Here is a 24,160-nt window from a genome sequence, read left to right as displayed (position 1 = left end):
ACTCACACACACACACACACACACACACATATATATATATATACATACATATATTCATACTGGAAACCCATAAAAAATCACTGATAAGAAGGTAAGTGATGGTATCACCTGTTTCAATAGGGACACGCAGAGGAGTGAAGCACGTTATGGAACAGTTTTCAAACACTATCATACCAAGGAAGGAGGATCATATATTTAGTTTAAGGAAACATAGAACTTGCTATGAGTGATTGAATACAACATGAGGAATAAAGGGATGAGAAATAAATAGTCTATTTAAAGAAGGGATGAGGCTCTTATGAGAGATATTATTTATTTATGGAAAGTTCCTATAGTTAAAAAGCAAATAAAATATGCCATGCTACCTATACTATACAAATGTCTGGGTCTGAAAGCCAAACAGTATAAAGGTGCTCAATTTTTCACCTGACATCTATTTTTGCCTACCCACAAAAGGGAAGCAGGAAGAAACTTCAAAAGCCAATATGTTCAAGATGCTCAGCAGCAGGATGAAACATGCACGATGAAAGGAATATTGTGGGCAAGGTTTCTGTCAGGGGTTCACCCATGGGTGGATGTCCTGGGCACCACTGAGACACCTGCATACTTTAACAAAAGACGACATCGGTACCCAGGGCAGAACAACATATGAAGCCCTTCTCATTCTCTGTCAGAGATATGTGTGTGCTGCACTGATTTCCACAGTTTCCCAAATCTACAGTTGTGAATGTTAGTTTCTCAGTCGTGTCCAACTCTTTCAGACCTTCCCAGGTGGCACTAGTGGTAAAGAAACTTCCTGCCAAAGAAGGAGATGCAAGAGATGTGGGTTTGATCCCTGGGTTGGGAAGATACCCTGGAGGAGGGCATGGAAACCCACTCCAGTATTCCTGCCTGGAGAATCCCATGGACAGAGGAGCCTGGTGAGCTACAGTCCATAGGGTCACAAAAAGTCAGACACAACTTAGTGACTTGAGTCTATGACTATGGACTATAGCCCACCAGGCTCCTCATCCATGGGATTCTTCAGGCAATGATACAGGAGTAGGCCGCCAGTTTCTTTTCCAGGGGATCTTCCCAACCCAGGGATTGAACTCAGGTCTCCCACATTCCCGGCAGATTTTTTACCATCTGAGCCACCAGGAAAGCCCCTCACAATACAGTGGTTGGCATTGGCAATCCAGAAATTTCTATAGCTTCTTGTGCTCCGATTGGTTGTTAAGTCTTCAGTATGCCTTTTCATCACCTAGAAATTGTAACTCCTCCTTGGCAATCAACTACCTCAATATGGGATTGGAGACATTACACAAAGAATTGTTCATTTATTTCTCTATTATGAGACTAATTGTTACTTCATTTGAGTTTTATACATTAATATTAATATATATGTGATTAATACTAATGTGTAAATATAATAAGCATTATTAGCAAAATAATTTGCTTGTAGTTATTTCTAAATATCATAATTGCTAGCATATTGTGCATATTTCACATTCAATAAAATTATATTCTATTCTTAAATGTGCACTATGTTACATACTGCTTATGGGGTTCTCATAAATGTGTTTCTAATGGACTGTTTTTTTTTTTTTCTTTTTAGCATCATAAAGAGTATCAGGTTGACACCATAGTAGAAATTTCAAAAGCTTTATCATATTCTCCAAATTTCTCAACAGGAAACTGAAGAAGTAGTCTTTTCAGCAACAATTTTCATTTAGTCATATTTAAAAAAAATCACACTTGAGAAGAAGGTCTTATGTATAGGACAGTTTTGAAAGAAACTAGTCTTGAGATATTTAGAAGTTAGAAAGTCCTTTTAAATGGGCAAAGTTTCCATCTCCACTAGAAATATAAGCAGAGAATATCATTAGTGGCAAAATAGTAAGCAAAAATGCAGCTAGTGACACAGCCCTGCTGCTGCTGACTCCAAAGGAACATAGATGGAGAAACATAGATGGACTTGACCGACAATGGGTTATAAAGCAGGTCTGCCATATGGAGACTCCATGAGGGCAGTCTCTGCTCCATCTGTTACAGTCTCCTTGGTTAGCTCCAGCACCAGCACAGAGCCTGCAGTGAGTGAGCAGGCAATCAATGTTTGCTGAATTTACAAATGAACAAACAGTCCCCTTGGACTCCTTACCATACCTCACATATACTAAGCTCCTATAACGGATCAGGCTCTGCACTTACATACTTCCACTCTCTTTCCATGGATGCTGTACCCATTAAAGAGATGAGGAAATTGTGACTAAAGAACTTAAATAATGTGCGTACCTACTAAACAGCAGAACTGGGTGAGTTGGTTATTCCATGAATGGGAAGGATGTAGGAGGGTTCTGGGTGGACCAAAATGTGTAAATATGGGATGGAACCCACCTATAAATATCAGTAGTTCCCCAATTATTTCAGGGTATTTTCCTTTGCTGTTTGTATGTAAATACATTAAAAATAAGTTCTAGTTCTGAGACTTGGTATGAAGTGAAGTGAAGTCGCTCAGTCGTGTCTGACTCTTTGTGATCCCATGGACTGTAGCCTACCAGATTCCTCCGTCCATGGGATTTTCCAGGCAAGAATACTGGAGTGGGTTGCCATTTCCTTCTCCAGGAGATCTTCCCAACCCAGGGATCGAACCCAGGTCTCCCGTATTGTAGGCAGACGCTTTACTGTTTGAGCCACCAGGGAAGTTCGAGACTTGGTATAAACGGTCCCAAATTTCCAAGTCAATCAGAAATTTGGTTTTGAGAAAAACTCTGGTTACAACTTCAATGTCTCATCTCAAGGAATGTTGTAGGAATAGGTGATATTTCTTAAATGTATGTGTTTGGAAGACAAGAGAACACCAAAATAATGTATAATGATATAACTTTCAAGTAAGTGGTGCTAAACTTTAGCTTCTTTAGACAGAAATGTCTTTACTCCATAGAACAACGGAGCATAAGAAAGTGTAAAGTGAAACTGATGGAACTGAATTGAGTCTCTGAAGTTATTTAGGGTTCATTTTCTGTATCTGCTTCTGGTACAGTCTTCCCTGGCCTTTTATAAATTCTATAATGACTGAATCATACTTTTATTCATAGTATCTTTCTCATTTATAGACATTTAAAAAGGTATAATTTAAGCCACATTTCTTATTCAAATATTTGACTCAATATTTCCTCTGATATATAAATAGCAACAGATATTTTTAAAACTCTCACTGCTTTATACTTAGAATAGCAATTATCAGAACTCAAGATAATAGTCTAGAGATTATTTACCCACCCCCCAAACAAAAAACTTAAAAAAATAGATCATTGAGATGTCACGTAAAACATGATGACCATAGTTAACACTGCTCTATGATACATAAGAATGTTGCTAAGAGTATAAATCCTAAGAGTTCTCATCACAAGGATAATTTTTTTATGTTTATTTAATTTTTTCTTTTTATTGTGTCTATATGAGATAGATGTTAGCTATTGTGGTAATTGCTTTATGATATATGTGAATCAAACCATTTTCTGTACTTAAAACCTCCAAAGAAATTTTAAAAAGAGATCAGTTCATTGAAAACTGGCTTAATTACCACAGTAAAAATAATTCAGTTAAATTTTCATTTATTAATAGGCATGGTACTATAAAAATGCTGATTCATTTCATTAAAAAAAACAGTTCATTAAAAATATAACCTCAAACCACTTTTCATTCTAGCCAAACGACTAAACTATTTCTTCACTATTATTGGTTTATCACTGAATTATTGAGTCCATGTTTCTCTTAGGTCACTCTAAAGAAATGGAACTAAACATCCAAGAGTCACATTTGTGGGAATAATAAAAGATAAGGATCTTCCTGTTTTACTATTCTTTAAGCATATTATAGTTAACATTTCTAAATTAGCTTCATGTGGGTTAGCACTTTTTCCACAGTTTTTTGAAAGCTAAATTTCTGGGAACATTGTTTGTACATATCTCCCACTGTGAACATGTTTGCCAGGTCATTCTAATTATTTCATTTGTAAAGAGTGACTCCTTCAGCATAATAGGTTTGGCATTAATGAAATTAAAGGTTGTGACTGAATAACTATAATGGTTTAACATTTGAAAAATAAACATTTATCTTCTATCTCCAATTTTATTTCCTCTCATTACTTTAGCAAAGATTTGACATCAATATTTCACTGAAAGGCCATTATCTGCTCTTAATGTGCAATTACATTAAGAACATTACCTAGTTAATTTATAGGAGGCTATCTATAAAAAATAAATAAAAGATAAGTGTTCAATAGAACCAAGAAGGTAAGGAAACACTTAAATCTCATTTGAAAATGAGTTTATTAAAAAAAAAATCTTTCCTGAAAGATTTATTGAATAAACAGCTTAAGATTCTTGACTTATTTTGCTTTTTAGAAAACATAAGATATTGTTTTATAATTCTATTTCTACTTCTATTTCTGTGTATATACAAAAGATGCTTAACTACATATGTACATATATGGCAATACTACATTTATCAAATGATATCAAGCCACAATACAAATCATATAACTAGTTTTCTTAAAAACAATCATTTCATTTGGTTTTATTTCAATCATGCTACTAAAATTTCTCTAAAATGTATTCTACTTCTTTAATTATTAAATAGGATATACAATATATGACTTAACATTGTATGTTGCTAGTTCAGGTCCATTTTTATGGACAGTAGCTCCTCTAGTGCTGAAATAAAGCAGTGCCTTTATAGGCATAAGATTGAACACATTAAATGTCTTGGAGCATTCATTACTTATTTACCTTCAGTTATTGTTCTTCCATAATTTTCCCTTACCTGAAGTTATCAGTTTTCAGTACAACTACCTTTCTACATTATTTTACTTGCAAATATCTAGATTGGTCAGCCCTTGAAATAATACACATGAGCTTTGGGACCGACTTTTTCCTTGCTGCTGCTGAGATTTTAATTTCTGAGTTTAGAACAAGACACTGATATTCAAATGAAACAGAAAAGAATGTTTATACGATTTTATCTTTATTTAATAGGAACCTGGATCAAGCCAAAGAGCAGCCTCTGGCATCTATCCTGAAGCAGAATCTTGTCCATGTCTGGCTGTCCCTGTTTTGAGAAGATGGACACAGACTTAGTGTGGAGTTATAACAATGGATCTATACCTTAGGCTCATCTTTAATTATACAGATCTTTGTTCTATAGTTACATTATTCATTCACCCAATCAACAAATATTTATTAAACTTCAGTTCATTGGAGGTTTCGGAACTGAAACTAGGGTAGATAAAAAGGTGAATTACAGATAAGCCTTCAAATGTGTCTTACATATAACAGAAAATGAATGACGGTATTCCTGGCAGACAGTTGTATCACACAATGGCTGAACAAAAGACAACTCAGAAGGATGCCTTCCAATGGAACCAAGCTAGACCTTCACAAGGCTGGGGACACTGTACAACTCCTCATGCTCAGTTGCTCCTGTTGTGTCTGACTTTTTGTGACCCTGTGGACTGTGGCCCACCAGGCTCCTCTGTCCATGGGATTCCTCAGGCAAGAATACTGGAGTGGAACTCTTATCATCACTATAACATGGAAAGTAGACATCTACAGAAATATTGTAAAACAGAGTTCTACTGCATTTTCTGATAGAATCAATAACTAGAACACATGATTAGATCTTCATGAAAGTTTGAAAGAGTAAAACAGGATGCTGTGATATTGATGGGAGCAATCTTGATTCACTGAAGGAGCTATTATCTGCAGAATCTTTAGCCTTGTAGATTTTGTACCTAGAACTTCTTGGATTTTCCCAGGCATTTTTCTGAGACTTTTCCTACATTAGATTTGTACAGCTATATCTATAGTTCCATTGGCCATCAACTCCTTCATAATTTATATTAAAATGCTGCATTAGAATGAACTCTGACTCTATATTTACTTCTCTTTAAATTATTCAAAATATCTAGAATTCATGGATTTCCTTCATATGACATATTATCTTAAAACTGGCAAATATTTTTAGTTATGTCTGCCAATCTCTGTGGCTAATAAAAGTCATTTCATAGTTTTCTACTCATTTCATTATTTCAATATTGTGGTATTGCTTCAGTAAAAGTCCATTGTTTCAGTGGCTTATTATTTTCTTTGAGAAACTTCCAGATCAGAAATACTAAAAACATTTTCTCGTTTTTAAAAGAAAATGATAAGCTAGTTTATTTACATTTTTTCCTGATATATCATATTTATTGCTATACTGCATTTACATCTTGAACCAAATATTCAAGAATTATCTTAAAGTAATACATAGTAAACTATTTTAAAAATTCATGCTTTAAATTTTAAACCTTGATGTTAATGCACCATGGCATTAAGAAAAAGACAAAACAAACCAAAGGATCAAAATGCTTATTGGACTAGTTACCACCAATTTAATAAACTCCAAGCTAATTTTCAAATTAATGTATTATTAGATTAAAACTGCCTAGTTGAGAACATGCCAAAATAGAATACACTAAAATTTAAACAAGACATTTAAAAACCTCTTTAAGAACTGGGCATGTATATTATCTTTTTTATATCCTCAACATTGTCTAGCATTGTATTTTCCACTTGGTAAAAGCTTTAAAAATATATTAAGCTAATTGTAGGTGACATGATCTAATAGCAATGTCAAAGTTTTTAGTTATTATTGTTGTGTTCTGTAGCATGATTATGTACATGTTCTTGAATAAATAAAAGTAGAAATATTGCACAAAAGCAATGCGGATGTTCTAAGAAGTGATATGAAAATGAAAATGGACCATGAGTATTACTGAAAGAGAATAATTTGATGGAAAATTTTTGTGATGTTATACTCTAAGAAAGCAAAACTTGAGCCATATTGACCATAATAAGAAATGACAAAGCTTGAAAAGCTATCTATAAAATTTCTTTAAAGCAGTATGCTTTTCAGATAAGCAAAATTGTTTTACATTGTTACCAACTTCTATAAATGCCAGTTCGATTTTAGAATGCATTGTTTAATTGTGATCATATCAAAGGAGCCTTTCTAGAGAGCGAGAGCATGAAAAAAATGAAAAGATTATGTTAATAAAGCAAATGTATGTTGTTACCATGGTAACTAAAAAGGTTTAGAGAAATCTTTTTCCCCCATACCATTGATTTGTGGGGAACTGGTTAGTTGATTACCAGCTCATGGAACCATAATCCTTTAAAATGGTGTCATTTGAAAGGCAGTCTGAGACTTACATGGAACAGTAAGATCTTTTCTCTAGGTTTCTGAAAATAAATTATAGAAACAGCATGCCAGAGGGGTCTCAGAACCATTGAGTAGACATGAAGAAGCTTCATAAGGCATTGGTTTAACTTTAAAATTACTACAGAAACCTATTATTTTATGATAAAATATACTATTGACTTGAAATATAAAATTCAAAGACATTCTTTGGAAAAAAATTGAAGTCTCCCATTGGGAATGTTGACTGGGTCTTGTGGTCTACAAGCCCAGGTACAAGAATGTGCTCATTTCTCTTCTATTTTAAAATAGAAGTTAGGGAACTGTCTTGAATATAAACTTAATGTCATCTGTCCCATTTGTAAGTCCTAAACTTACGGTTCTTTGTTCCACCATTCATGTCATCTTAAATCTTACTCCATCATTCTTGGAAATCTGGTGCAATCAGAATAAAATGCAAAGGTTTGGTCCTTTCAACAGAGCACTAACTTCAGAATTGAAAGGTTCTCTTGGTTTAGCCATCCAAAAAATTGTTCCTTGATAACATTTTTCTACAGAAGAAGTAAATTTGATAACAACAGTCACAGAAATTTATGAGTATTTTAGAAATCACTACCCCTCTGAGAAGTGAAAAACCAAACAAAATTTTAAAAGGTAGTTCCTATTTTTAAAACAACCTCTGGACATACATTAATGTTTCCCTTCTAATCAATAAAAAATTGTCATTTTCTTAACAGTAGGCAAAACACATTTGCTGCTTATTTCTAAGGAATTCAATGCCTTTAAGTTTTAACAAAAACACTTAACCTCAAAGTACAACTCTTTAAAAGTCATTTTGTTCTGGGCAAGAACATTCCCAGCAGGTCACCCACTGCCATGTTTGGAGATTTGCATAATAACACAACTAAACACCTGACACATCTCTGCATGTAGAAATTAATAACAAAGATCTTTCTCCCTTCTAGGTGTCCATTGCCATAGTTACCTCACAAGTTCCTGAAAATATGCTTAAATAAAGAAAGTCAAAAGCATTGGGGTAGAAATTAATCATTGACTGGAAAATAAGTTTTCATGATGAGGTCAGGCTTTTGTTTCTGGGTCAGACTGAAAAATTAGACAGTATTCTGACTTGAGCAGAACTGATTGTCTCTGGTTGGAGATCTGCCTCTTAGGGTCTCACACAAAACACTGGCATACTTGAGTGTGCAGGAACAGTTGCTTTATGCATTTATTCTCTCAAGCCCTGTTAAAAAAAAAACAACCAAAAAACTTTCAACCATTCCCTTTAGAATGGTCAACCCTGCCAAGGAGTCTGTAGTGAGAGTGTAATAAAAACATCAAATCAGTGACTGGTCTCATGAGAACAGATGACTGGCCTGAAGTCTGTGGTGGACGATCCCTCACAAAGGCAACTGATAAATGCAGGGCTCTGGAATATTTATTTGGAGATGAGAGGGGTTCAAACTATGAAATGTAATATTAAGGAAAACTCAAGAATAGAGAGCAAAATTCATAACTATCACGTGAGGAGGAAATCTCAGAGGATAACAGACAACAGGACTAGCTTTAGTTATACATTTTGTGAAAGGAATGAATAAATAAAGCCTTGGTCCAATAGAACGTGCAGAGTTAGGCCTTCTCAAGTGTGCCTGGGAACTCAAAAATGCAGAAATGAAACATGATGCAACTTTCTGTTAAGCAATTTTGTGGTTTATTATAAAAAACTTTCATATATTAAAATCTCTTGATGCAATAATCCAATTTAGAAGAATATTACCCAAGGAAATAACCAGAAATTTGTATACAGAATTACATATAAAACTGCTTGTCCTAGCATTTTTCATGATAGTAAAAAATTAGGTTTTTTAGATAAGTAAATTATGCCATATCCACATGTGTAATGGCAAAATTATGTGAAACAGTTTAAACTGAGAATTATAATATTTAGTGAAAAAGAATGAATATGTTTTATGTGTATAACAGAGTCGGACACGACTGAAGTGACTTAGCAGCAGCAGCAGCAGCATATGTACATGTATACACACATATCAGATCAGTTCAGTCGCTCGGTTGTGTCCAACTCTTTGCGGCCCCATGGACTGCAGTATGCCAGGCTTCTCTATCCCATCACCAACTCTCGAAGTTCCTCAAACTCATGTCCATCCAGACGGTGATGCCATCCAACCATCTCGTCCTCTGTTATCCCCTTCTACTCCTGCCTTCAATCTTTCCCATAATCAGGGTCTTTTCCAATGAGTCAGTTCTTCCCATCAGGTGGCCAAAGTGCTGGACTTTCAGTTACAGTATCAATCCGTCCAGTGAATATTCAGGATTGATTTCCTTTAGGGTGATCTGGTTGGATCTCCTTGCAGTCCAAGGTACTCTCAGGAGTCTTCTCCAACACCACAGTTCAAAAGCATCAATCCTTCGGTGCTCAGCTTTCTTTATAGTCCAACTCTCACATCCATACATGACTACTGGAAAAACCATAGCCTTGACTAGACGGAACTTGGTTGGCAAAGTAACGTCTCTGCTTTTTAATATGCTGTCTAGGTTGGTCATAACTTTCCTTCCAAGGAGTTAGCATCTTTTAATTTTATGGCTGCAGTCACCATCTGCAGTGATTTTGGAGCCCCCAAAAATAAAGTCTGTCACTGTTTGCACTGTTTTTCCATCTATTTCCCAATAAGTGATGGGATCAGATGCCATGATCTTGGTCTTCTGAATGTTGAATTTTAAGCCAGCTATTTCACTCTCCTCTTTCACTTTCATCAAGAAACTTTTCAGTTCTTCTTCACTTTCTGCCATAAAGGTGGTGTCACCTGCATATTTGAGGTTATTGTTATTTCTTCTGGTAATCTTGATTCCAGCTTGTGCTTCATCCAGCCAGGGATTTTGCATGATGTACTCTGCATATAGGTTAAATAAGCAGGGTGACAACATACAGCCTTGACGTACTCTTTTCCCGATTTGGAACCAGTCTGTTGTCCTATGTCCAGTTCTAATTGTTACTACTTCTTGACCTGCATACATATTTCTCATGAGGTAGGTAAGATTTCTCTGGTATTCCCATCTCTTTTAGAATTTTCCACAGTTTTTTGTGATCCACATTCAAAGGCTTTGGCAGTCAATAAAGCAGAAGTAGGCATTTTTCTGGAACTCTCTTGCTTTTTTGATGATCCAAACAATATTGGCAATTTGATCTCTGGTTCCTCTGCCTTTTCTAAATCCAACTTGAACATCTGGAAGTTCACAGTTCACATACTGTTGAAGACTGGCTTGAAGAATTTTGAGCGTTAACTTACTAGCCTATGAGATGAGTGCAATTGTGTGGCAGTTTGACTATTTTTTGGCATTGCCTTTCTTTGGGATTGGAATGAAAACTGAATTTTTCTAGTCCTGTGGCCACTGCTATATTTTCCAAATTTGCTGGCATATTGAGTGCAGCACTTTCACAGCATCATCTTTTAGGATTTGAAATAGCTCAACTATTTTACGTATACATATTTTACACATACACATACATATACAGATACACATATATGCATACATTGCATACATACATACACATACAATACACATATATGCTTACATAAAATATTTTGTGAAGTAAAAATGCCTAAGACTACTCTTGCTTTATATGAAGACAGGTTGTGAGTCTTATAAAAGTTTCTTAGAAATGTCGTCTTGGGCATTTTGAATTCCCTGGAAACCTATATTTTGTTCATGAAATTAAAGACTACTAATGTCATAAAACTGTTCCTAAAAGAGATTAACTATAGGTGAAAGTGAAAGTGTTAGTTGCTCAGTCATGTCTGACTTTTTGCAACCCCATGGACCTGCCAGGCTCCTCTGTCCATGGGTTCTCCAGGCAAGAATACTGGAGTGAGTTGCCATTTCCTTCTCCAGGGGATCTTCCTGACCCAGGGACTAAACCCGGGTCTCCTGCACTGCAGGCAGATTCTTTACTGTCTGAGCCACCAGTGAATCCCCAATTACAGGTTAACTATACCTTTTTCATGGGAAGTATGTGTAAATTCCATCCCCAGATATTTTGTTTAGGGACTTTCTCCCCTTGTGTTTATTAAATTCCTAATTATTTAGGAGATATTAATCACTATGATCCAGGTCTCTTAAGGTTGCCTAAGAAGAATTCTTTCCCACAATGTCTAATAGCATATTGCTTGGCGAAGGGGAGGAAAATGGGATTTTCTTTTTCAAAAATCAAAACTCCTCATTTCAACTTGCAGGAAAATAAATTTGGCAGCATTTTCAATTGGTAGAGCAATAGGTCTTTAGCAGCTCCTTCCATTCTCATATTTGTCTCACTACCCCTAACAGGAGTTAAGTAGTATAATACAGGCTTAGGGCACTAGACCACTAAAACAGGTGATGAGACTAAGAGGTGAATTTAGTTTTAGTGTTACATCTAAATACGAAACCTATCTCAGTTTCTTGGAGTCCCCCAAACAGATCATGGCTCTTTATAAAAAACTGTGGTCAGGTGAGCAGAGTGACTCACCTCTAATTCTGCCTAAACCCTGCTTTAACGAATGATTAGTGTTTTACATTTTTCAGCATTTTCTAACTTTCCTATAATGAACATATAATAGGAAAAAATTCTGAGTGTAATCAGAAACATAAAAGTTTTTAAAGTTGCTAAAGTGAAGTCGCTCAGTCCTGTCTGACTCTTTGCGACCCCATGGACTGTAGCCTACCAGGCTCCTCCATCCATGGGATTTTCCAGGCAAGAATACTGGAGTGGGTTGCCATTTCTCTCTCCATTCTCAAATAAATCAGTGACCTATAGAAATCTATTACTTGGAGGTTCCATATTGAATAATGCCGAATCATTCAGCAAACGTTTATTACACATCTCATATGTTCTAGACTCTGCTGTAAGAGACCTAGAACATTCTTAACTCCAATGATCTTACAGCCTAGTGTGAAAAGAGGAGCATGGGAATTATGGCAGGAAAATGTTTAGAGGTAATTTGGGCTTTGACAGAAATATGCACAAGAACTAGCAGGGAAATGAAGAAAGGAATGACAACTGACTTGTAGGGAGCAGGAAAGGTTTCCTATAACAAGTGAGCCTTTACTGATTCCTAATAAATTAGAAAGGCTGCTTTACCACGGGGACAAAATTCTGCAAGAATATAAGGCAAAAAAAAAAAAAAAAAAAAAAGCAATATTTAACATCAACAGATAAAAGAAACACCTTGACATTTCACAGGAACTGTAAACAGGAGGACTTGACAGAAGCTGGGTCCCAAAGCTAAACTGAGAGACAGGAAGAATGTGAGGGTCTTTGCCCACCATGCTTAGGGAGTTTGGGCTTTTAAAAGATGATAAGAGCCTGAAATGTTGGCAAACCAATTAGGACCCAATCACATGAGCTCTAGTGAGAGGTTGATGGTTTAGAAGTGCTAAAGATGCTATAGGACATTGAAACATCCCAAACACAGGATGAAGGGGAAGTTTATAACAAATCCAAGGATTTCTGATTTGCCTGTCTGGGTGGATGAGGTCTATCTGTTGAGTTCAGTTCAGTTCAGTCGCTCAGTCCTGTCCGACTCGTTGCAACCCCAGGAATCGCAGCATGCAGGGCTACCTGTCCATCACCACCTCCTGGAGTTTACTCAAACTCATGTCCATCAAGTCGGTGATGCCATCAAACCATCTCATCTTCTGTCATCTCCTTCTCCTCCTGCCACCAATCCCTCCCAGCATCAGGGTCTTTTCCTATGAGTCACCTCTTCGCATCAGGTAGCCAAAGTGTTACAGTTTCAGCTTCAGCATCAGTCCTTCCAATGAACACCCAGGACTGATCTCCTTTAGGATGGACTGGTTGGATCTCCTTGCAGTCCAAGGAACTCTCAAGAGTCTTCTCCAACACCACAGTTCAAAAGCATCAATCCTTCAGCACTCAGCTTTCTTCACAGTCCAACTCTCATATCCATACATGACTACTGGAAAAACCATAACCATGATTAGACGGACCTTTGTTGGCAAAGTAATGTCTCTGCTTTTTAATATGCTGTTTAGGTTGGTCATAACTTTCCTTCCAAGGAGTAAGCATCTTTTAATTTCATGGCTGCAATCACTATTTGCAGTGATTTTGGAGCCCCCCAAAATAAAGTCAGCCACTGTTTCCCCATCTATTGCCCATGAAGTGATGGGACCAGATGCCATGATCTTAGTTTTCTGAATGTTGAGCTTTAAGCCAACATTTTCACTCTCCTCTTTCACTTTCATCAAGAGGCTTTTTAGTTCCTCTTCACTTTCTGCCATAAGGGTGGTGTCATCTGCATATCTGAGGTTACTGATATTTCTCCTGGCAATCTTGATTGCAACTTGTGCAATCTGGAACCTTTTCCTATCTGGAACCAGTCTGTTGTTCCATGTCCAGTTCTAACTGTTGCTTCCTGACCTGCATATATAAGTTTCTCAAGAGGTGGGTCAGGTGGTCTGGTATTCCCATCTCTTTCAGAATTTTCCACAGTTTATTGTGATCCAAACAGTCAAAGGCTTTGGCATAGTCAATAAAGCAGAAATAGATGTTTTTCTGGAACTCTCTTGCTTTTTTGATGATCCAAGGGATGTTGGCAATTGATCTTTGGTTCCTCTGCCTTTTCTAAAACTAGCTTGAACATCTAGAAGTTCATGGTTCATGTATTGCTGAAGCCTGGCTTGGAGAATTTTGAGCATTATATTACTAGCGTGTGAGGTGAGTACAATTGTGCGTTGGTTTGAGTATTCTTTGGCATTGCCTTCCTTTGGGATTGGAATGAAAACTGACCTTTTCCAGTCCTGTGGCCACTGCTGAGTTTTCCAAATTTGCTGGCATATTGAGTGCAGCACTTTCACAGCATCATCTTTCAGGATTTGAAATAGCTCAACTGGAATTCCATCACCTCCATTAGCTTTGTTCACAGTGATGCTTTCTAAGGCCCACTAGACTTCACATTCCAGGATGTCTGGCTCTAGGTGAGTGATCACACCATCGTGATTATCTGGGTCATGAAGATCTTTTTTGTATTGTTCTTCTGTGTATTCTTGCCACCTCTTCTTAATATCTTCTGCTTCTGTTAGGTCCATACCATTTCTGCCCTTTATCAAACACATCTTTGCATGAAATATTCCCTTGGTACCTTTAATTTTCTTGAAGATATCTCTAGTCTTTCCCATTCTGTTGTTTTCCTCTTATTTCTTTGCATTGATTTCTGAGGAAGGCTTTCTTATCTCTCCTTGCTATTCTTTGGAACTCTGCATTCAAATGGGAATATCTCTCCTTTTCTCCTTTGCTTTTCGCTTCTCTTCTTTTCATAGCTATTTGTAAGGCCTCCTCAGACAACCATTTTGCCTTTTTGCATTTCTTTTCTATGGAGATGGTCTTGATCCCGGTCTCCTGTACAATGTCACGAACCTCCGTCCATTGTTTATCAGGCACTCTATCAGATCCAGTCCCTTAAATCTATTTCTCACTTCCATTGTATAGTCATACGGGATTTGATTTAAGGGATATGATTTAGTCATACTTGAATGGTCTAGTGGTTTTCCCTATTCTCTTCAGTTTAAGTCTGAATTTGCCAATAAGGAGTTAATGATCTGAGCCACAGTCAGCTCCCAGTCTTGTTTTTGCTGACTGTATAGAGCTTCTCCATCTTTGGCTGCAAAGAATACAATCAATCTGATTTCAGTGTTGACCATCTGGTGATGTCCATGGGTAGAGTCTTCTCTTGTGTTGTTGGAAGAGGGTGTTTGCTATGACCAGTGTGTTATCTTGGGAAAACTCTATTAGCCTTTGCCCTGCTTCATTCTGTACTCCAAAGCCAAATTTGCCTGTTACTCCATGTGTTTCTTGACTTCCTACTTTTGCATTCCAGTCCCCTATAATGAAAAGGACGTCTTTTTTGGGTGCTAGTTCTAAAAGGTTTGTAGGTCTTGATAGAACCATTCAATTCAGCTTCTTCAGCGTTGCTGGTTGGGGCATAGGCTTGGATTACCGTGATATTGTACAGTTTGCCTGGGAAACGAACAGAGATCATTCTGTAGTTTTTGAGATTGCATCCAAGTACTGCATTTCGGACTCTTTTGTTGACCATGATGGCCACTGCATTTCGTCTAAGGATTCCTGCCCACAGAGGTAGATATAATGGTCATCTGAGTTAAATTCACCCATTCCTGTCCATTTTAGTTTGCTGATTCCTAGAATGTCGACATTCACTCTTGCCATCTCCTGTTTGACCACTTCCAATTTGCCTTGATTCATGGACCTAACATTTTGGGTTCCTATGCAATACTGCTCTTTACACTATCAGACCTTGTTTCTATCACCAGTCACATCCACAACTGGGTATTGTTTTTGCTTTGGCTCCATCCCTTCATTCTTTCTGGAGTTATTTCTCCACTGACCTCCAGTAGCATATTGGGCACCTACCGACCTGGGGAGTTCCTCTTTCAGTATCCTATCATTTTGACTTTTCATATTGTTCATGGGGTTCTCGAGGCAAGAATGCTGAAGTGGTTTGCCATTCCCTTCTCCAGTGGACCACATTCTGTAAGACCTGTCATAACCCGTCTGTCTTTGGTGGCCCCACACAGCATGGCTTAGTTTCATTGAGTTAGACAAGACTGTGGTCCATGTGATCAGATTGGGTAGTGTTTTGTGATTATGGTTTCAGAGTAGAACATATGAATTAGATTCAATTGGATATTAATAATGAGATTAAAGGATTAGAAAGAGAAGACAATGAGCTTGGTTTAGACACATTGAATGTAAGTGTGGAGACTGTCAGATATTAAGAATTGTCACTGTTTCCCCATCTATTTGCCATGAAGTGATGGGGCTGGATGCCATGATATTCATTTTCTGAATGCTGAGTTTTAAGCTAACTTTTTTCACTTTCACTCTCTTTTTTCACTTTCATGAAGAGGCCCTTTAGTTCTTTGATTTCTGCCATAAGGGTGGTATCATCTGCATATCTGAGGTTACTGATGTTTCTCCTGGCAATCTTGATTCCAGATGTGCTTAATCCAGCCCAGCATTTTGCATGATGCACTCTGCATATAAGTTAAATAAGCAGGGTGACATATTTCTCATGATGCAGGTAAGGTGGTCTCATATTCCCATTTCTTTAAGAATTTTCCACAGTTTATTGTGATCCATACAGCCAAAGGCTTTGGTATAGTCAATAAAGCAGAAGTAGATGTTTTTCTGGAACTCCCTTGCTTTTTTGATGATCCAATGGATGTTGACAATTTGATCTCTGGTCCTGCTTTTTCTAAATCTAGCTTGAAATTCTGGAAAGTCACGGTTCATGTACTATTGAAGCCTGCCTTGAAGAATTTTGAGCATTAATTTGCTAGCATGTGAAATGAGTGCAATTGTGCGGTAGTTGGAACACTCTTTGGCATTGCCTTCCAGTCCTGTGGCCACTGCTGCATTTTCCAAATTTGGTGGCATACTGAGTGCAGCACTTTCACAGCATCATCTTTTAGGATTTGAAATAGCTCAACTGTGTAAATTACAAATTGAGTAAATTACTAGAAAGCAAATCACTCTGCTTACATAAATTATGTAAAAAAATCCAAACATGCACTATAGAGATGTCTGCAAGCTGTTGGTACTCTGAAATCTAGAAAATTAATTGCCATCCCCACAGAGGTAAATAGTACAAAACAGAGGAGGTGGATTTTATTTTTGAAGTTTCCTCTGTTGATAATCAGGGAGAAATGTGAGATGACAGTTTCTTTTATATTCAAACAGCCTCTCAAATCGTATCTTCTCTTACTAGTTTTCCTTTGTATACTCCTGATTTTTGCTACCACTCTTTCCTACATTTTTGTCTGGTCTAGTTGTACTCCAGTTATTTGCCTTCAATAATAATTGCACTGCAAGTTATGACCAACCTAGACAGCATATTAAAAAGCAGAGACATTACTTTGCCAACAAAGGTCCATCTAGTCAAGGTTATGGTTTTTCCAGTAGTCATGTATGGATGTGAGAGTTGAACTATAAAGAAAGCTGAGCGCTGAAGGATTGATGCTTTTGAACTGTGGTGGTGGAGAAGACTCTTGAGAGTCCCTTGGACTGCAAGGAGATCCAACCAGTCCATCCTAAAGGAAATCAGTCCTGAATATTCATTGGAAGAACTGATGTTGAAGGTGAAACTCCAATACTTTGGCTACCTGATGCCAAGAAGTGACTCAATGGAAAAGACCCTGATGCTGGGAAAGACCAAAGGCAGGAAAAGTGGAAGACAGAGGATGAGATGGTTGGATGGCATCATCGACTCAATGGACATGAGTTTGAGTAAACTTGGTGTTGGTGATGGACAGGGAGGCCTGGCATGCTGCAGTACCTGGGGGTCGCAAAGAGTGGGACATGACTGAGTGACTGAACTGAACTGAATAATTATACTATGAATGATTTCTACTTATATTCTCTGTAATTCTGGAAATCATGCATTTCTCTTATCACTTCTCTTATTGCATAGTAATTTAGTATGGGCTAATGTCATAAGGTCTGGAATAAAATTACATAATTTCTAGGTGTCTTGGTTTTCTCCACCTATAAAGAGTCATAAAGTCTCTACCTATCTCAAAAGATGATAGAAGAATTACTATAAATTTGTTCACAGAAAGTCTTATACTCACAAGAGTGCAATAAGTGTTAGCTAGTGATTATTCTATAATAGAGATAAGAGGGATACATTAAGTTTTCAATTAAATGTCTGTCCCCTTGAAAATACCAGCAGGTCAAGGAATTTAGGGAAGAGTTATTGTGACTCTATGTAATGAGGTTTAGTTTACTGACTAAACTTGCCTACTTACATCAGGTCATGGAGGGTTTCCAAGTGAATTCTTTGTTTGAGGTCATGGGTATTTTGTGCTCAGTCATATCCCATTATTTGTGACCCTATAGACTGTAGCCCATCAGGCCCCTCTGTCCATGGAATTTGTCTTGTCCAGGCAAGAATACTGGAGTGAGTTGCCATTTTCTACTCCAGGGGGTCTTCTCGACCTAGGGATCGAACCCATGTCTCTTGCGTATCCTGGCTTGGTGGCAAGTTTTTACCACTAACATCACCTGAGAAGCCCTGTTTGAGGTCATTGATATAACATCAACTCTGAAAGATATAAAATGGCCAAAATAATGGAATTGATTAAAAAAAATTTTGTCAGGCAATTTTTAATACAAGTTGAGTGTTTATCTTCAGTTAACTAAATATTAGTTAAATCATTTGCTTAGTTTGTTATTAATTTACCCTTGGGAAACTCCCATTATCCCGAAACAGTTAATCTTAGCAAGCTCTCCTTTCCTCCACTTCAAGGGAAGGTCGTGCTTTTTTCTCCTATCCGACTTCTAGTCCTGATGATACCGCTAGGGTAAAGATCTCCACATCTTCTCACTTCCCTAAAATGTCTGCACTGAGTGGAATTGAGCTAGCTTGAATTAGTTGTGTTATCCCTCAGGGGCCCTGTCTAAAATGCTGGTAATGAACAATGCTGAGCATTGTGGAAGAATGCTGTACACTCTAGACCCTGTGCGTGTGTGTGCCAGCCCCTCAGTCATATCCGACTCTTTGTGACATCATGGACTGTAGCCCACCAATTATTGAAGTGCAGATTTAGAAAGTCTTAATATACTGATAATCTCTGCTTATTACATATATATTCTACATGATTTTATGTGATTTTAATACATTATTTAGGAAAGGTGAGCCTATTTTCACCATAAAAATCATCTCCCTTTTTAGTTGTATGGCTTATGTTATATGAGTTATTTAGTGTGCACTAATTTAATTAATATTAAAACAAGCAGGTTTCCAATCTTCCTTTTTGATCAGGTTTGGATGCATTACAATACTCTTTCTTTTTTTCTTTTTTTTATTTTTATTAGTTGGAGGCTAATTACTTCACAACCTTGCAGTGGGTTTTGTCATACATTGACATGAATCAGCCATGGAGTTACATGTATTCCCCATCCCGATCCCCCCTCCCACCTCCCTCTCCACCCGATTCCTCTGGGTCTTCCCAGTGCACCAGGCCCGAGCACTTGTCTCATGCATCCCACCTGGGCTGGTGATCTGTTTCACCATAGATAATATACATGCTGTTCTCTCGAAACATCCCACCCTCACCTTCTCCCACAGAGTCCAAAAGTCTGTTCTGTACATCTGTGTCTCTTTTTCTGTTTACAATACTCTTTCAAAATAAGGAGGGACTCTCACACAGAACATAAAATGAAAGACACGAGTCAAATATGATCCTTGCAATCAAGATAAGCGAGAATTCTTTATCAGTCAACAATCTAAAAAAGGAATTTAGAAGCCAGCTTCCCTAGTAACTCAGTTGATAAAGAATCCATCTGCAAAGCAGGAGGACCCTGATTTGATTCCTGGATTGGAAAGATCCTCTGGAGAAGGGATAGGCTACCCACTTCAGTATTCTTGGGTTTCCATGGTGGCTCAGCTGGTAAAGAATTTGCCTGCAATATGGGAGGCCTGGTTTCCATCCCTGGGTTGGTAAGATCCCCTGGAGAAGGGAAAGGCTACCCACTCCAGTCTCTGGCCTGGAGAATTCCATGGACTATAGTTCATGGGGTTACAAAGAGTTGGACACGACTGAGTGACTTTCACTTTCACTTTTCACACATTGAACATAGCACAAAAGAGAATGCAATGTGGCTTTATGTACAATGTGAGAGATTGAAAATTTGGCCAAAAACTAGACCTAATACACAAAACTATTTCTCGAAAAGCAAACTTTGATTTGGAACAAGGCATTTATTTCCATTTAAAACAATTATTTTCATCTTTCAAACAAAGATTAAAATAAATAGGCAGACATGGCTTCTATTCAAAACTGCCACACAGCCTTTTGTCTTCCTGAATATTACCACATCTAAGATGGGCGACAGGAAAAGATATTTTGAATTGAGAAAGGGTCAGTTTCAGTTTGTCTCATTTGAAATTCTATCCCTGCTTACCATAATAATTCAACTTAGGAGAAATAAAGCCTTATTTAAGGTAAGTCATAGAAATCTCAATAAATAAGAAAATCACTGGAAAATAAAACATTAGACAAAGAAGGATATCCATGTGAAAAACCAGACAGGCATTGGTAAAAGATGGGGTCAAAGATGGAATATTATCAAATGAAAACCCACCTCTCTTTTCCTCAACACACCCTATCTGCTTCTAACCACTCTGCTACCCACACTCAAAATTCAGAGCATCAAATACTTGAGCCAGTTGATTGGCTACATCCAGTTTATACAAACAATTGGCTTTGGATTTCTCTTTTCTATATAAAGTCATAGGTCAATTGACATAGCTGTATGGCAGACATAATTAAAACCCTCTCCTGTATCCTTCCTTCCCACGGGTACCAAAGACTTTCCATTCTGGAGCCTGTGCGTATTGATGCCATTACTATTGAAGAAGGGATACTAAATAAAGAAGATTATCTAGTATATGTATTGGAAAAATATGATTCTTAGGTCAAACTTAGCCTGTGGTCTGTTTTCATACCATCTACAAGGTAATAGTTATTCCACTCCAGTATTCTTGTCTGGAGAATCCCCATGGATAAGAGGAGCTTGGTGAGCTACAGTCTACGGGGTTGCAAGAGTCAGACATGACTGAGTGACTAAGCATGTGTGTGTGTATGTAATATGTATGTATCTGTACATAATATTTTTAATATCATATACACATATATGTAATATTTTTAAGGAGATGTTTAAAAAAATAAGATGTGACAGAGACTACAGACCCTATATGGACCAGAGAGTCTAAGATATTTAAACATCTAGCTCTTTACCAAAAGTTTGCCATATCTTGGTCTAAAAGGATACAGTGATAAGGGGTCTTTGTTAACTTGGATTTTGGTGGTAAGATTTATTAATTATCTTAGTATAGTAGAGTGAGAAATTGTGTAAGAATAATAAAAACACTGAACATTATCAGTCATGATTTTGGTTCAAAGGAAATTGTAATGAATATAGCATTTAGAGATAATCTAGGAAGAAAAGGGAGTCATGCTAAACATTTCACCATCATTACTAGATTACAATAATGGTGATATTCACACACAGAATGCAATACCCACAATCAAATGGTGATTTCCACAGAATGCAAGTGAGACAGTTTTATGTACCAAACTCAACACAAAGATCAGGAAATAGCAATTTTAAAAAATGGGAAGAGAAAAGATATCTAACTTTCAAAAGTTTCAATGACTGCCATTTCTGTTATTCAAAATCCGTTAGAGTATTTAACCTTACATTTTAAAATAAAAAAAAAATAATTACATGCAAGAAACAGTACCAAAAGAGATCCTTTCCAAATATATGCCACTCTCTAGAAGTAGCACTGCTAAAAGCTTTTAGGTTATATAGCCTTCAACATATTTTCCTACACATTTATTTATTAATGCAAATACACATATAACATTGCTGGTTATTGGCTTATTTTACACAAATAGAAATATATGGATTTTTCAGTACCTTCCTGTTAAAATTGTGTGTGTTAAATAATTCCGAGGTCTTATAGATAGTTCCATGTTACTATCATAAAAGATTACTTCATTATTTATAATTGCTTCCCTAAATTCTTGGGGTATGTAGCATAATTAATTTCCTCACTTTTAGATAGTCTCTCTTTTTTATACATATGGGTAGTTCTCTATTTTGATACTATAAATAATGCACTAGTCAAAGTATTTTGCCCATGTCTTCTGTACCATTTTCACTTCCTCTTGGTTTACCTCCGGTTCAGTTGTCACCTTCAAATTCCTGTTTGCATAGATATTTTATTATTATTTTTAAGTACTTTTCCTAAAAGAGCTCTTAGACTTTAAATAATTGGATAACCATAATACTTATATTATTTTAAAGTTGGATTTAGGAAAGAAAGAACTATTTGGCAAATATTGAGTAAAATATATGAATATAGTTAAGAGTGTTGATAGGTAAAGATCCAGAATTATCCAAATATGTAATCTTCTGCCTTAGAAAATGGTAAGTTCCTTGTAATTAGAACCATGGAATTCCAGATGTTCAAGCTGGATTTAGAAAAGGCAGGGGAACTAGAGATCAAACTGCCAATATCAGATGGATAATCAAAAAAGCAAGAGAGTTCCAGAAAAACATCTACTTCTGCTTTATTGACTATGCCAAAGCCTCTGACTGTGTAGATCACAACAAACTGGAAAATTCTTCAAGAGATGGGAATACTAGACCACCTCACCTGCCTCCTGAGAAATCTGTATGCAGGTCAGGAAGCAACGGTTAGAACTGGATGTGGAACAGACTGGTTCCAAATACGGAAAGGAGTACATCAAGGCTGTACATTGTCACCCTGCTTACTTAAGTTATATGCAGAGTACATCATGCGAAAACCCTGTCTAGATTAAGCACAAGCTGGAATCAAAATTGTGGGGAGAAATATCAATAACCTCAGATATGCAGATGACACCACTCTTATGGCAGAAAGCATTGAAGAACTAAAATGCCTCTTGATGAAAGTGAAAGAGGAGAGTGAAAAAGTTGGCTGAAAACTCAATATTCAGAAAACTAAGGTCATGACATCTGATCCCATCACTTTATGGCAAATAGATGGGGAAACAATGGAAACAGTGACAGACTTTATTTTTTTGGACTCTAAAGTCACACTGTTTATAATAGCCAGGACATGGAAGCAACCTAGATGCCCATCAGCAGATGAATGGATAAGGAAGATGTGGTACATATACACCATGGAATATTACTCAGCCATTAAAAAGAATTCATTTGAACCAGTCCTAATGAGATGGATGAAGCTGGAGCCCCTTATACAGAGTGAAGTAAGCCAGAAAGATAAAGAACATTACAGCATACTGACACATGTATATGGAATTTAGAAAGATGGTAACGATAACCCTATATGCAAAACAGAAAAAGAGACACAGAAATACAGAACAGACTTTTGAACTTTGTGGGAGAATGTGAGGGTGGGATATTTCAAAAGAACAGCATGTATACTATCTATGGTGAAACAGATCACCAGCCCAGGTGGGATGCACGAGACAAGTGCTCCGGCCTGGTGCACTGGGAAGACCCAGAGGAATCGGGTGGAGAGGGAGGTGGGAGGGGGGATCGGGATTGGGAATACATGTAAATCCATGGCTGATTCATATCAATGTATGACAAAACCCACTGGAAAAAAAAAATAATAATAAAAAAAAAAAATTAAAAAAAAAAAAAAAAAATAAAGTCACTCCAGATGGTGACTGCAGCCATGACATTAAAAGATGCTTGCTTCTTGCAAGAAAAGCTATAACCAACCTAGACAGCATATTAAAAAGCAGAGACGTTACTTTGCCAACCAAGGTCTGTTTAGTCAAAGCTATGATTCTTTCAGTGGTCATGTACGGATGTGAGAGCTGGACGATAAAGAAAGCTGAGCATGGAAGAATTGATGCTTTTGAACTGTGGTATTGGAGTGCCGAAAAATTGATGTTTTTGTATTGTGGTGTTGGAGAAGACTCTTGAGAGTCCCTTGGACTGCAAGGAGATCCAACCAGTCCATCCTAAAGGAAATCAGCCCTGAATATTCATTGGAAGGACTGATGCTGAAGCTGAAACTTCAATACTTTGGCCACCTGATGTGAAGAACTAACTCGTCGGAAAAGAATCTGATGCTGGGAAAGACTGAAGGTGGGAGGAGAAGGGGACAACAAAGGATGAGATGGTTGGATGGCATCACCGACTTGATGGACATGAGTTTGAGTAAGCTCCAGGAGTTAGTGATGGATAGGGAAGCCTGGTGTGCTGCAGTCCATGGGGTTGCAAAGAGTCAGACATGACTGAGCAACAGAACTGAACTGAAATATGGACTGGACAACCTATGACAGAGTCATTTCAGAGGAGAGTAAACCATTCAGTGACTGG

At 37.2% G+C, this 24,160-nt stretch overlaps 1 protein-coding gene across 1 annotated transcript in view; it reads right to left on the bottom strand.

Annotated features, from left to right (window-relative positions):
- The window catches only part of ERBB4 (erb-b2 receptor tyrosine kinase 4), a 1,235,763-nt gene that overhangs the window by 124,191 nt on the left and 1,087,412 nt on the right, over nt 1-24,160 (bottom strand). The gene's annotated exons all lie outside the window — the stretch shown is intronic.

Source organism: Dama dama, chromosome 8 (assembly GCF_033118175.1).
Source record: "Dama dama isolate Ldn47 chromosome 8, ASM3311817v1, whole genome shotgun sequence".
NCBI lineage: Eukaryota > Metazoa > Chordata > Mammalia > Artiodactyla > Cervidae > Dama > Dama dama.
Note: the sequence above shows the minus strand (reverse complement) of the source record. Positions and strands in the feature narration are given on the sequence as shown.